This window comes from Octopus bimaculoides, chromosome 8, assembly GCF_046866305.1.
Source record: "Octopus bimaculoides isolate indiv1 chromosome 8, ASM4686630v1, whole genome shotgun sequence".
NCBI classification, from domain to species: Eukaryota; Metazoa; Mollusca; class Cephalopoda; order Octopoda; family Octopodidae; genus Octopus; species Octopus bimaculoides.
In genome coordinates, this window is record NC_142935.1 from 50,079,074 (window position 1) to 50,088,451 (window position 9,378).

Sequence of the window (9,378 nt, forward strand, 5' to 3'; positions counted from 1 at the left end):
TTTTTAAATGGCGGTGCACCAGCATGGCCACAGCTCGTGAGCTGAAGCTAGATAAACAAAAACAAATATAATAAAATAAAAATATGTGTTTATATATATTTATTTATTTTTGCGTGTGTAAGTGTGAGGGTATATATAGTGCCCTGATGTTTGTTTTGTTTTATCTCACTTAACTGATTAGATATCTTCCTGGCTTAGGACATTTCTTGGCTACAGCATGTCTGTGTTTTTTGTACGTCTTTATTGCCGGGTTTGGCTAGAAACTAATTAAGATGAATGTTTTGAAATAATACACTCATTTAATCTCTGCTTCTCTCATGCTCGTTATAGCCACTCCGTCTAATTTCTAGATTTTTTAATTTTCTTCATTTTTAGAAATGCACTTATCCAAAGATATTCGTTGGCTTCTTCATCAAGGTAATATATCACCTGTTTAAAATTTTACTTGAAGATAGTGACTTATAGGCTATGATATAATCTATGTATACATCAATCAAATTCTACCGAAACAGCTCTCGTAAATTTTAATCTTCATTTCTGTTCTTTTTATATACACACGCCGCAATTAGAACCAACCTGAGTCGGATATACTGTTTAAATTGGATTTGGTACTTGCTTATGTGCAGTATTTTACCAGCATCTGACACCTTCGTGGTTATCTTACCTCACTTTGAACCTTATGTTTTTATAACTAGCCATTTCTGGTGAACAACGTGTTACCGAGATTCTAATGGGCCTGGATTCTAATGGGCCTGGATTCTAATGGGCCTGGATTCTAATGGGCCTGGATTCTAATTGGCCTGGATTCTAATGGGCCTGGATTCTAATGAATTCTATACTACAAGTAATCAATATATATATATTTATATATGTATTTTAATACTTTTGTGACAACAAGTACTTAACACAACAAAGCTTAAACAAAGCTTTACATTGTAACATCTTTAAAATTGCATTTTCAAACCTTCTTTCATATATATTTCCACTCGTGCGGTATCTTACAACTTTACTTTGTTATATATATATATATATATATATATATATATATATATATATATATATATAGCTTTCACTGAAATAATGAATATTCGCACACGAGATCTTAAAATAAAGGTACGACATACAATTTTCAGTGAATTATTTGCTGGATCAGCTACCAAAAGCTATGAGCAATCAGGTCTGAGATCAAAGTCATTCTATCCATGATCATCCTATTTGGTTATTTTTATATATGTATTTTTCAAGTAGTGTTTTATTTAGGATATTATTATTCAATGTATGTCTTTCTGTAAAACACGAATGTTTAATTTTAAGAAGATTAGCTGCTATTTCTAGCTGGTAGACATTTATATAGGCGTTTCCTTTTCAGACAGTGGCCTACATATTGATGATATCCGTAATGTAGGTTGTGTATTAATATCATATAGAGACGCCGGTGACAGTAAAGATGACTTGTGAAGTAGACATAAGTGTGGTGAATGTGTGCGCGTAAGGAAGTGAAGCAAACTGTTGGTGATGATGGTGGTGTTGTTGCTGAAGGTGGTTATGATGTAGGTGGTGATACTAGAAATAGTTGCTGGGGATGGTAATGTTTATGGGGAAATGGAGGTGGAGAAGGGCTTTTCGAAAAGGAGGAAGAGCTTTGATCCTTCATAGCGCTCCAGTTAATCATCATGATCAACTGTTAAGTTCAGTGCACAGGCCTTGAAATTTTAACCTCTCCTGTTCAGCCAATCAGCATCTTTATTGAGGCGTGTAGCACAGGCAGTGTTGCATGCTGGTTAAAATGGCAATATCAGATGGTGTTGTTGCAAAGAGATCATTTTAGTCAAATAATTTATGAATAGAAAGTCTTAAGAGTATGTATGTATTTTATATGGACTTTCTGTATGTATGTATGTATGTATGTATGTATGTATGTATGTATGTATGTATGCATGTATGTACGTGTATGTAAATATGCATGTATGTATGCATGCATGGATGAATGTATACATACACACGTATATGTATATATATGTATATATATATATATGGATATATATACATATATATACATATGTATGTGTGTGTGTGCATGCGTAAGAATTTTATGAGTGTGTCCGTGCACAAACTCAGACACACTTACACACACACACGTACACACATATATGCGTGTGCTTGTATATATGTATATGTATGTGTATGTATAGGTGAGTATATGTAAAAGCAGAATATTATATTTGTGTACACTTATAGTTTGGCTTAGATAATTACACACAGAGATCTCTTTACAAGAATATATATCGTTAAATACGTGTGCACATGTATGCGTGTAAGTATATTTGCTAAGACTTGTTCGTGAGCTATTAGTAAGCTTCCACCAATTGTAAAGTATCGAAAACGTTATATCTCCGAGAATTGATATTATCTAATAAATTCTTTCGTTCAAGCAACCAATAGTTTTCGATCGGACTATATTTCTAAAGCAAATAAAATTAGTCTGACAGTCGCGGAATATTTAGTTTAAAAACTACTAAAAATATTTTTTCCTTTATAGTGGAACTCTTGCTGGGCTATTTTAACATTTTTTAAGCATTAGATTATATATAAACGTAATGATGCTTTTCGCAGAATGATTTGGTTATTAACCTTCATTGTTATAAATATTTATTCTTTGTTTTATCCTATTGTATCACTTTCTTTCATTCACTTTTGAAAGCTAACAATTTATCAATATATACAAACCACAAATAAACCAAATGCTTAATTTCTTTCTTTTCCTTTTTACTTTTGTTTTTTCACTTTTGATAAGGTTGAAACTTTATCAAAACAACTGTTTTAACATTCCTGTTAGTTCATAATAAATTTATCGATATATACAAATCCCAAATTTATCCATAATTTATCGATATATGCACATTAATTTTTTGAGCCTAATTTTAATTGTAAATTTCACCGTGTAAAAACGAAGAAATAGATTTCAGTTTCAAATATTTTCATGACAGATTTACTATTCAATATTTGATTTAAACACAGTTTTTGGCGCCATTATCTCGTTCTCTCACTCTCTCCGTCCCCGCTCTCTCTGTGTCTTTCTCTTTCTTCCCCCTCTCTCTCTATCTCTCTCTCTCTCTCTATATATATATATATATATATCTTCCTCTCTTTCTCTCTCTATCTCTCTTCCTCTCTTTCTCTCTCACTCTATCCATCTGTCTATCCCTCCCTCTCCTTTTTTTGTCTCCCCCACTTGTTCTTGCATTCAACCGGCTTTATCCATTCTACTTACAATCCCATATTTCTGAGATGGGGAATTTATACATTATGCGTACTGTTTATATATTAACACTAGTGCTGTCCTTACATTCGTTTTTGTTTTCACTACGTTTCCGCTGTTGTATGCTCCAGGCTTCCTCAAGTGTCTTTTGATAAACTCGGTTATAACGAAATTCCGATAAAACTACCAAGTTGAACACAAAACACCTGAAGATGGCTGGAACGTACTGCAGCCGAAACGTAGTGCAAGCAGCTATTAAGATGAGGGCGCAAGTCCGACTAATATAAACAGTATCCATGCTATTTATTTTGCTTTGTACTTTCATAACACAAAAAAACATTTGGACTCTGACCGCAAAACTGATTACAAAGAATTTTATCAATTTTCTCACTTTCAATCATAATTCATAGACGAAATTCCTGAAAATCGCGCCCTTTATTTAAAAACACAATCAGGAATTTAAAATGCCATCCTAAAAATGTTTGATTCCCTAAATATATAATCACATCTAAAATTTTAATTTTGCACTGTTCGAAACACACACATACACACACACACACACACACACACACACACACACACACATACACACACACACACACACACACACACACACACACACACACACACACACACACACACACACACACATGTATACATTCGATGTAAACGAAGAAGTTTGTTTTCGAAGCGTTGAAATGTATTGTAGAACAAGTAGAAAGACAAATTTTAATCAACGCGTAGACACTGAACAACATATATATAAAGGATAAAAATCTTTTCTTCCTTAAAAATTTGTCGGCCGCCAAACAACTCCATGCTTGAGGATTCAGTCTCTTTGTTTAGCATCATGGGTGAATGTCATGTACTACTATAGCTCCGGGTTATAGTAGATGGTGTTGCTTTCTTCGGCTAAACTCTTCAAGGTGATTCTGGAGAAAGATGGGTGCATTTGCCTGTTTGTGTTTGCTACATCAGCAAACCTTTTGCTTTTATTTTTGTTTTTGTTGTCGTCGTCGTTGATGTTGTTGTTGTTACTGATGCTGTTGTTGTTGTTGGTGGTGGTGATGGTGATGGTGGTAGATTTGTAGCCACTTCCACTGTTGCTACTCTCACTAATATTTTTACCTTTATTTCCTTCCACTCTGCTTTCAATTATAGCATTATTTTTCCCGCTAATTCGTAGCATTGTCTCTGTTACTACTGTCACTGCCACTGCTTCTGTTGCTGCTGTTGCTGTGTCTCACGTTGCTGCTGCTACCACTCCTTCTACTACTACTGCTGCTGCTGCTGCTGCTGCTGCTGCCACTGCTGCTGTTGGTGGACTTTGCTGAGGTGGACTTTGTACTTTTCTCCCTGTGCTTTCTCCTCCCATTTTCATATATTGATGCCACTAAAAGAAGGAAGTGGAGGTAAATTCTCATCAGTCACTGGACCTGCGGAATGGGTAGTTTTTTCTTAACTCTTTCAAGGTGGGCTCCGCCATCTTGTTGGATTATATATGATTAAACGCCCACCGAACTGATTTGGGGAGCCAAATATAGCCCCGTAAAGGGCCAAACAAACACCGAAACTCAATGACAGGTTCCTGGTATTTCTATTAATAACTTGGAACAAATGTAAAAGGACTTACTTGGAGCGTTCGAAACACGTCCGAGGTACTTTGCAGCAAATATAATAATAATAATAATAATAATAATGATGATGATGATGATAATAATAATAGTAATAATAATTATATCATTATTAATATTAAACTTTAAATTTAGTCAGCATGTTGCAGAATTCTATTTGTGCAAATATTTTTTTCTTTTTCAAATCTTTCTGTAAAATGAATTTTTGTGCGCATGGAATTTGCTAATTTTGATCCAACATTTGTCTCATGGTTTATATAACCGTATTTCTGTTTTAATCAGGCCTGGATCAAACTGCTGTGCCCAACACCACCATCACCACTCTTTCACAACAATTATTGTAAAGAAGGATATTAAATATAAATTAGGAATTTTAATGAAATAAACTTATCGAAACTCCTCTAGGCTTAGATGTATTTAGAAATATTCAGGAAAGAAAACTTATTGAATCTTTATAAATTTGGATGAAAGAAAAACAAAATTTTGAAGTTAATGAAAATCCAATACATTTTCCTTTGATGAAGTTCCTAAAAATATTTTCCTGTTCTCCGTTTAAATGCACTTTTGTTGGCGAGGAGGTTTGCAGGTTCGCCTGCTTTAATTTAATTCTAGTATGCTTTCCTTTTCTGAAGTTAAACATATTAGTAAGATTTTATTCTATACTACTTCGCTTAGTTGTTCCATCAAATAAAATATCAGTGAACAATTCTTGTATTATATGATGCAATTTGGAAATAAATTCATTAAATTCTGTTCAAACGTTATTATTAATAATGTTGCATAAAATGATTAAATTAATATTTATTTAATTACAAAACTAGATAAATTATAAGTACTTCAATTGAAAACAAGGAAATTTTTACATTAACACTCATGTAGGTCACATTGTTACTGTTTTAACTTCAGTTTTTGGAAATGTACCAACAGTTTGTAGCTTTTGTATAGATGAATAGACCTGCCATCCATTTTATAGCTTTTACTTGTAATTAGAATATCTCAATGACAATCATTCACTTAAACATTACCTCAACTTTTAAGTTCAATTATTAGGTGGAACTTATATCTATGCGCACATATACCAACCACCCAAGATGCCAGAGATATTTTCTTCATGCCCATCAACATTTCAAGGCAGCATAAATTTTAATTTTAAAGTATGAATACTAGCGTTCGAGCATAGTTTAAAATCTATTTGCATTTAAGAATTTTTTTTTTTTTTGCAAAAATATTTGATATTACAAAACTACGATATTTTATTCATAAGATAATAACTTGATCGTCTCTTAACATGAAGCTGCAATATATGATTATGGGGAATTCGAAACTTGACCGTTCTATTTCATTTCAGAATGCCTTTTTTCTAATAATCATACAACCGATTTGTAAAACCAACAAAAACGAATGTTACATTGACCAAGCGAAACCTGAACATTTTACTTCTGAAAATATTGTGTTACATATGCTGCTATTTTATGTAAATGTTGCCTCGCACAAATGGCAGCTCTGCCTCCACTTTAAGTTGATTTTGTTGAACTCTTTATGAAAGTTATGATCTATATTAAGAAAGAAAAACTCAAATTAGTCGAACTAGATTTAATATGAGCTCAAACCAAGCGAGTACATGAGCAAGTGCTTTAAAACGGAGCAAACAATGCTTGGATAACTGGAGTCGCAGTAAATAACGTAACTGAAGATGAAACTTAGCAAGTATGAGATTAGAAACTATAAACGCATTGAAAAAAATAACAGTCAGGACCCATAGAATGAAGGTTATAAAGATGATATCCCACTTTTTGATGAACATATAAAAGAAATAAATGCCCAGCTGCCAAAATTCCAAAATAATCAGAAAAATGAATACAAGATTAAAACGTAAAATACAGCAATGAAAGAAATACTATAAGAAGGTGAAATTGATCTAACAACCATCAATAGCTTTATATGCTTTATGACAAAAACTTTGATAAAAACAAAATCAGATTTGAAGAATAAGAATATCTAACATGTAACAAACGGCTAAAGTGAAAAGTCAAAATGCGAACAGAAAATCTGAGAGCAGAATTTCTCATTGTGGATCAGCTTTGGAAACAAATAAATGTCAAAAGCAAGAAAACTTAATAGAAATAAAAGAGATCAGATGAAAATGCTTCAGTACCATGAAGGAGACCCTGAAACACCGGATACGACACAGAACACAAAGGATTACACGATATGAAAAAACTAAGTTTCAAAGACAAAATATTTTTTAATCACAAAGAAATTTTACGGAGAAATGGAGAACTTAGCAATAGTGATACTGTATCCACCTTATATGATTGAAGTTTACGAACTTTGGAAGAATATCTGAAGTACCTCCAAAGAGTATGAGAAAATTAAATCAAAAGGGAGAATGAAAGGACGAAAGATGTGGAACAACAACAAAGGGTGAAGTGGTAGAGCGGACTATAATATACAATGTACCAATTGCGGAAAACACGAGAAACCGTGGCGCCGAAGAACTATAAACCTGTTATATGTCTTACTGCGACTTAGAAAATTCTGATTTCAATACTTATTGAAAAATGTACAATTTTCCTGAGGAAATCACGATCATTCTACAAGAAAGAAGAGAACGGAAATGGAATTCCAGTGTATATAGGACCGATTGTTGAATAGCGGAGTAACACATGCAAAAATAAAAATTTAAGTAAAGTAAGATGTGACTCCTGAAAAAATTCCGACAATATTCCTTTTGAGTAGATATTGAAAGCCTTAGAGGCATACGAGATGCATTCTAGAAATTTTGAGACCTTTTAGAAGAGGCAGTTTGAACTGTCTTAGACTACTGGAATTTTAATATATCATAACTATACATCTAACAGTCTGATATGCTAACTGTTTTACTATCACATTAGACACACTACTAAATACTATATTTATCACAGCTAACTACTTCGCGGAATGCAGTCAGGATGTGAAGGCAATTTAGAAACTTGATATGCGATAAAGTTTTGTGTTAGACTGAGCAAAATGCTACAGAAACTTACAAAATGCTCCAAACTGTTTATCGATTAACTTGCATGAGCCGACCATCTGTTTTTGATTGGCACAAGAGATTCAAGGACGGTAGGGAGGAAGTGAAAATTAATGAGAGATGCGGGAGATAGAGAGATGCCAGAATGTCAGAGGTGATTGAGAAAATTAGCAATTTTCTGGTTTTCTGCTTGAAGACCGTCGTGTGTCTATAAAGGCAAAAAGCATCGTGTATAGAGTTAGTCGGGAAACTGTACACAATTATTCATGATGATCTGGACATGAGAGAAATTTGTACAAAGTTTGCTCCCAGGGTGGTCAGTAATGATCAAAAGGAAATACGCGTAGGTGACAGTAGGGAGATTGTTAAACACATGGTTGAATTCAGCACCTTCTATCCAAGAGCACTTGAATCCCTGGTGATCAATGAGGAGAGCTAGATCTACTTTTGTAAACAAGAAACCAAAATAAAGAGGGCCCAGTGAAAGCATTATGGCTTCCCAGAGAGAAGAACGCCAAGTAGAGCATGTCTACCGGAAGCTCATGATGACTCCTTATTTCGACGGCAAGGGTATCATCTATGTCCCTCTGACCAGGCAGTCGGCAAAGGGTACTTTGTTGAGGCTTTGAGAGAGTAAAAGAAGCTTAGTGGTAATCGTTTTGAAGACATTAAAATGAAGGAAACTCTGACAAAAGTTCTGGACACCTTTATTTTGGATGACTTCTACATTAGTGGCCCCGAAAGGAAGAAAGGCAAGGTTGACCTTGGTAGGATTTGAACTAAGAAATTAAAGAGTCGAAAGAAATATCACTAAGCATTTTTTTCCAGGCGGTAACGATTCTTCTAGTAGAGAACACATTAAATACTCCTTGAATATGCGCAGAGGCCATGCTAATCTTTTCTGTAGCTTTCCAATTTGATTTTATGCATTACTAATCATACTGGAACAGCAGTAGCGGCTGGGCAGATTTTCGGTATCTCCATCAAATCGGCAGCTGAAGAAATAGATATACAAACTCACCTCAGCCGTCAAAATGAAAATTTGTCCAAAAGAAAACCTCAAAATCTTCAAAATCTGCTCTCTTTCATTACAAGAAAACTGTTAAGCACCTCAGACTATCTAACTAGAGAAATGGTTTTAGAAATTCAGAATCTACCGTTTTCTGTTAATTCATAATTTCTTCTGGCTACTCGAACACAAGCACCTGTTCTCTTTCATCACGAAGGAAATTTTGAGACACTCCAGGCAGCATTTGTTTCGCTGCATAATTCAAAATGCAAAACAATTTCAAAATTCAAAACACTTTTCTAGAACTTAAAACATCTACAAAAGCTGAACAGTTGAAATCATAACAAACCACACAGTTACCAAAGCTGTAAACGGCAGCCAATATTTTAACAAAACTTAGAAAACTATTAAATTCCTCCAAACCTATTTATACCACTGTAAAAAACAAACATGAAACGATGTA

The 9,378-nt window shown here is 33.9% G+C and overlaps 1 non-coding gene and 1 pseudogene across 1 annotated transcript in view; one reads left to right on the forward strand and one right to left on the reverse strand.

The window, feature by feature from the left end:
* The window catches only part of LOC128248622 (U6 spliceosomal RNA), a 107-nt gene extending 102 nt beyond the window's left edge, over positions 1 to 5 (forward strand). The window contains exon 1 of the small nuclear RNA XR_016242967.1: positions 1 to 5. This exon is cut by the window's left edge and continues 102 nt beyond it. This is a non-coding gene — a small nuclear RNA (U6 spliceosomal RNA).
* Positions 6 to 8,757: 8,752 nt separating this feature from the next.
* LOC128248635 (U6 spliceosomal RNA) lies at positions 8,758 to 8,848 on the reverse strand (annotated as a pseudogene).
* Positions 8,849 to 9,378: the final 530 nt, after the last annotated feature.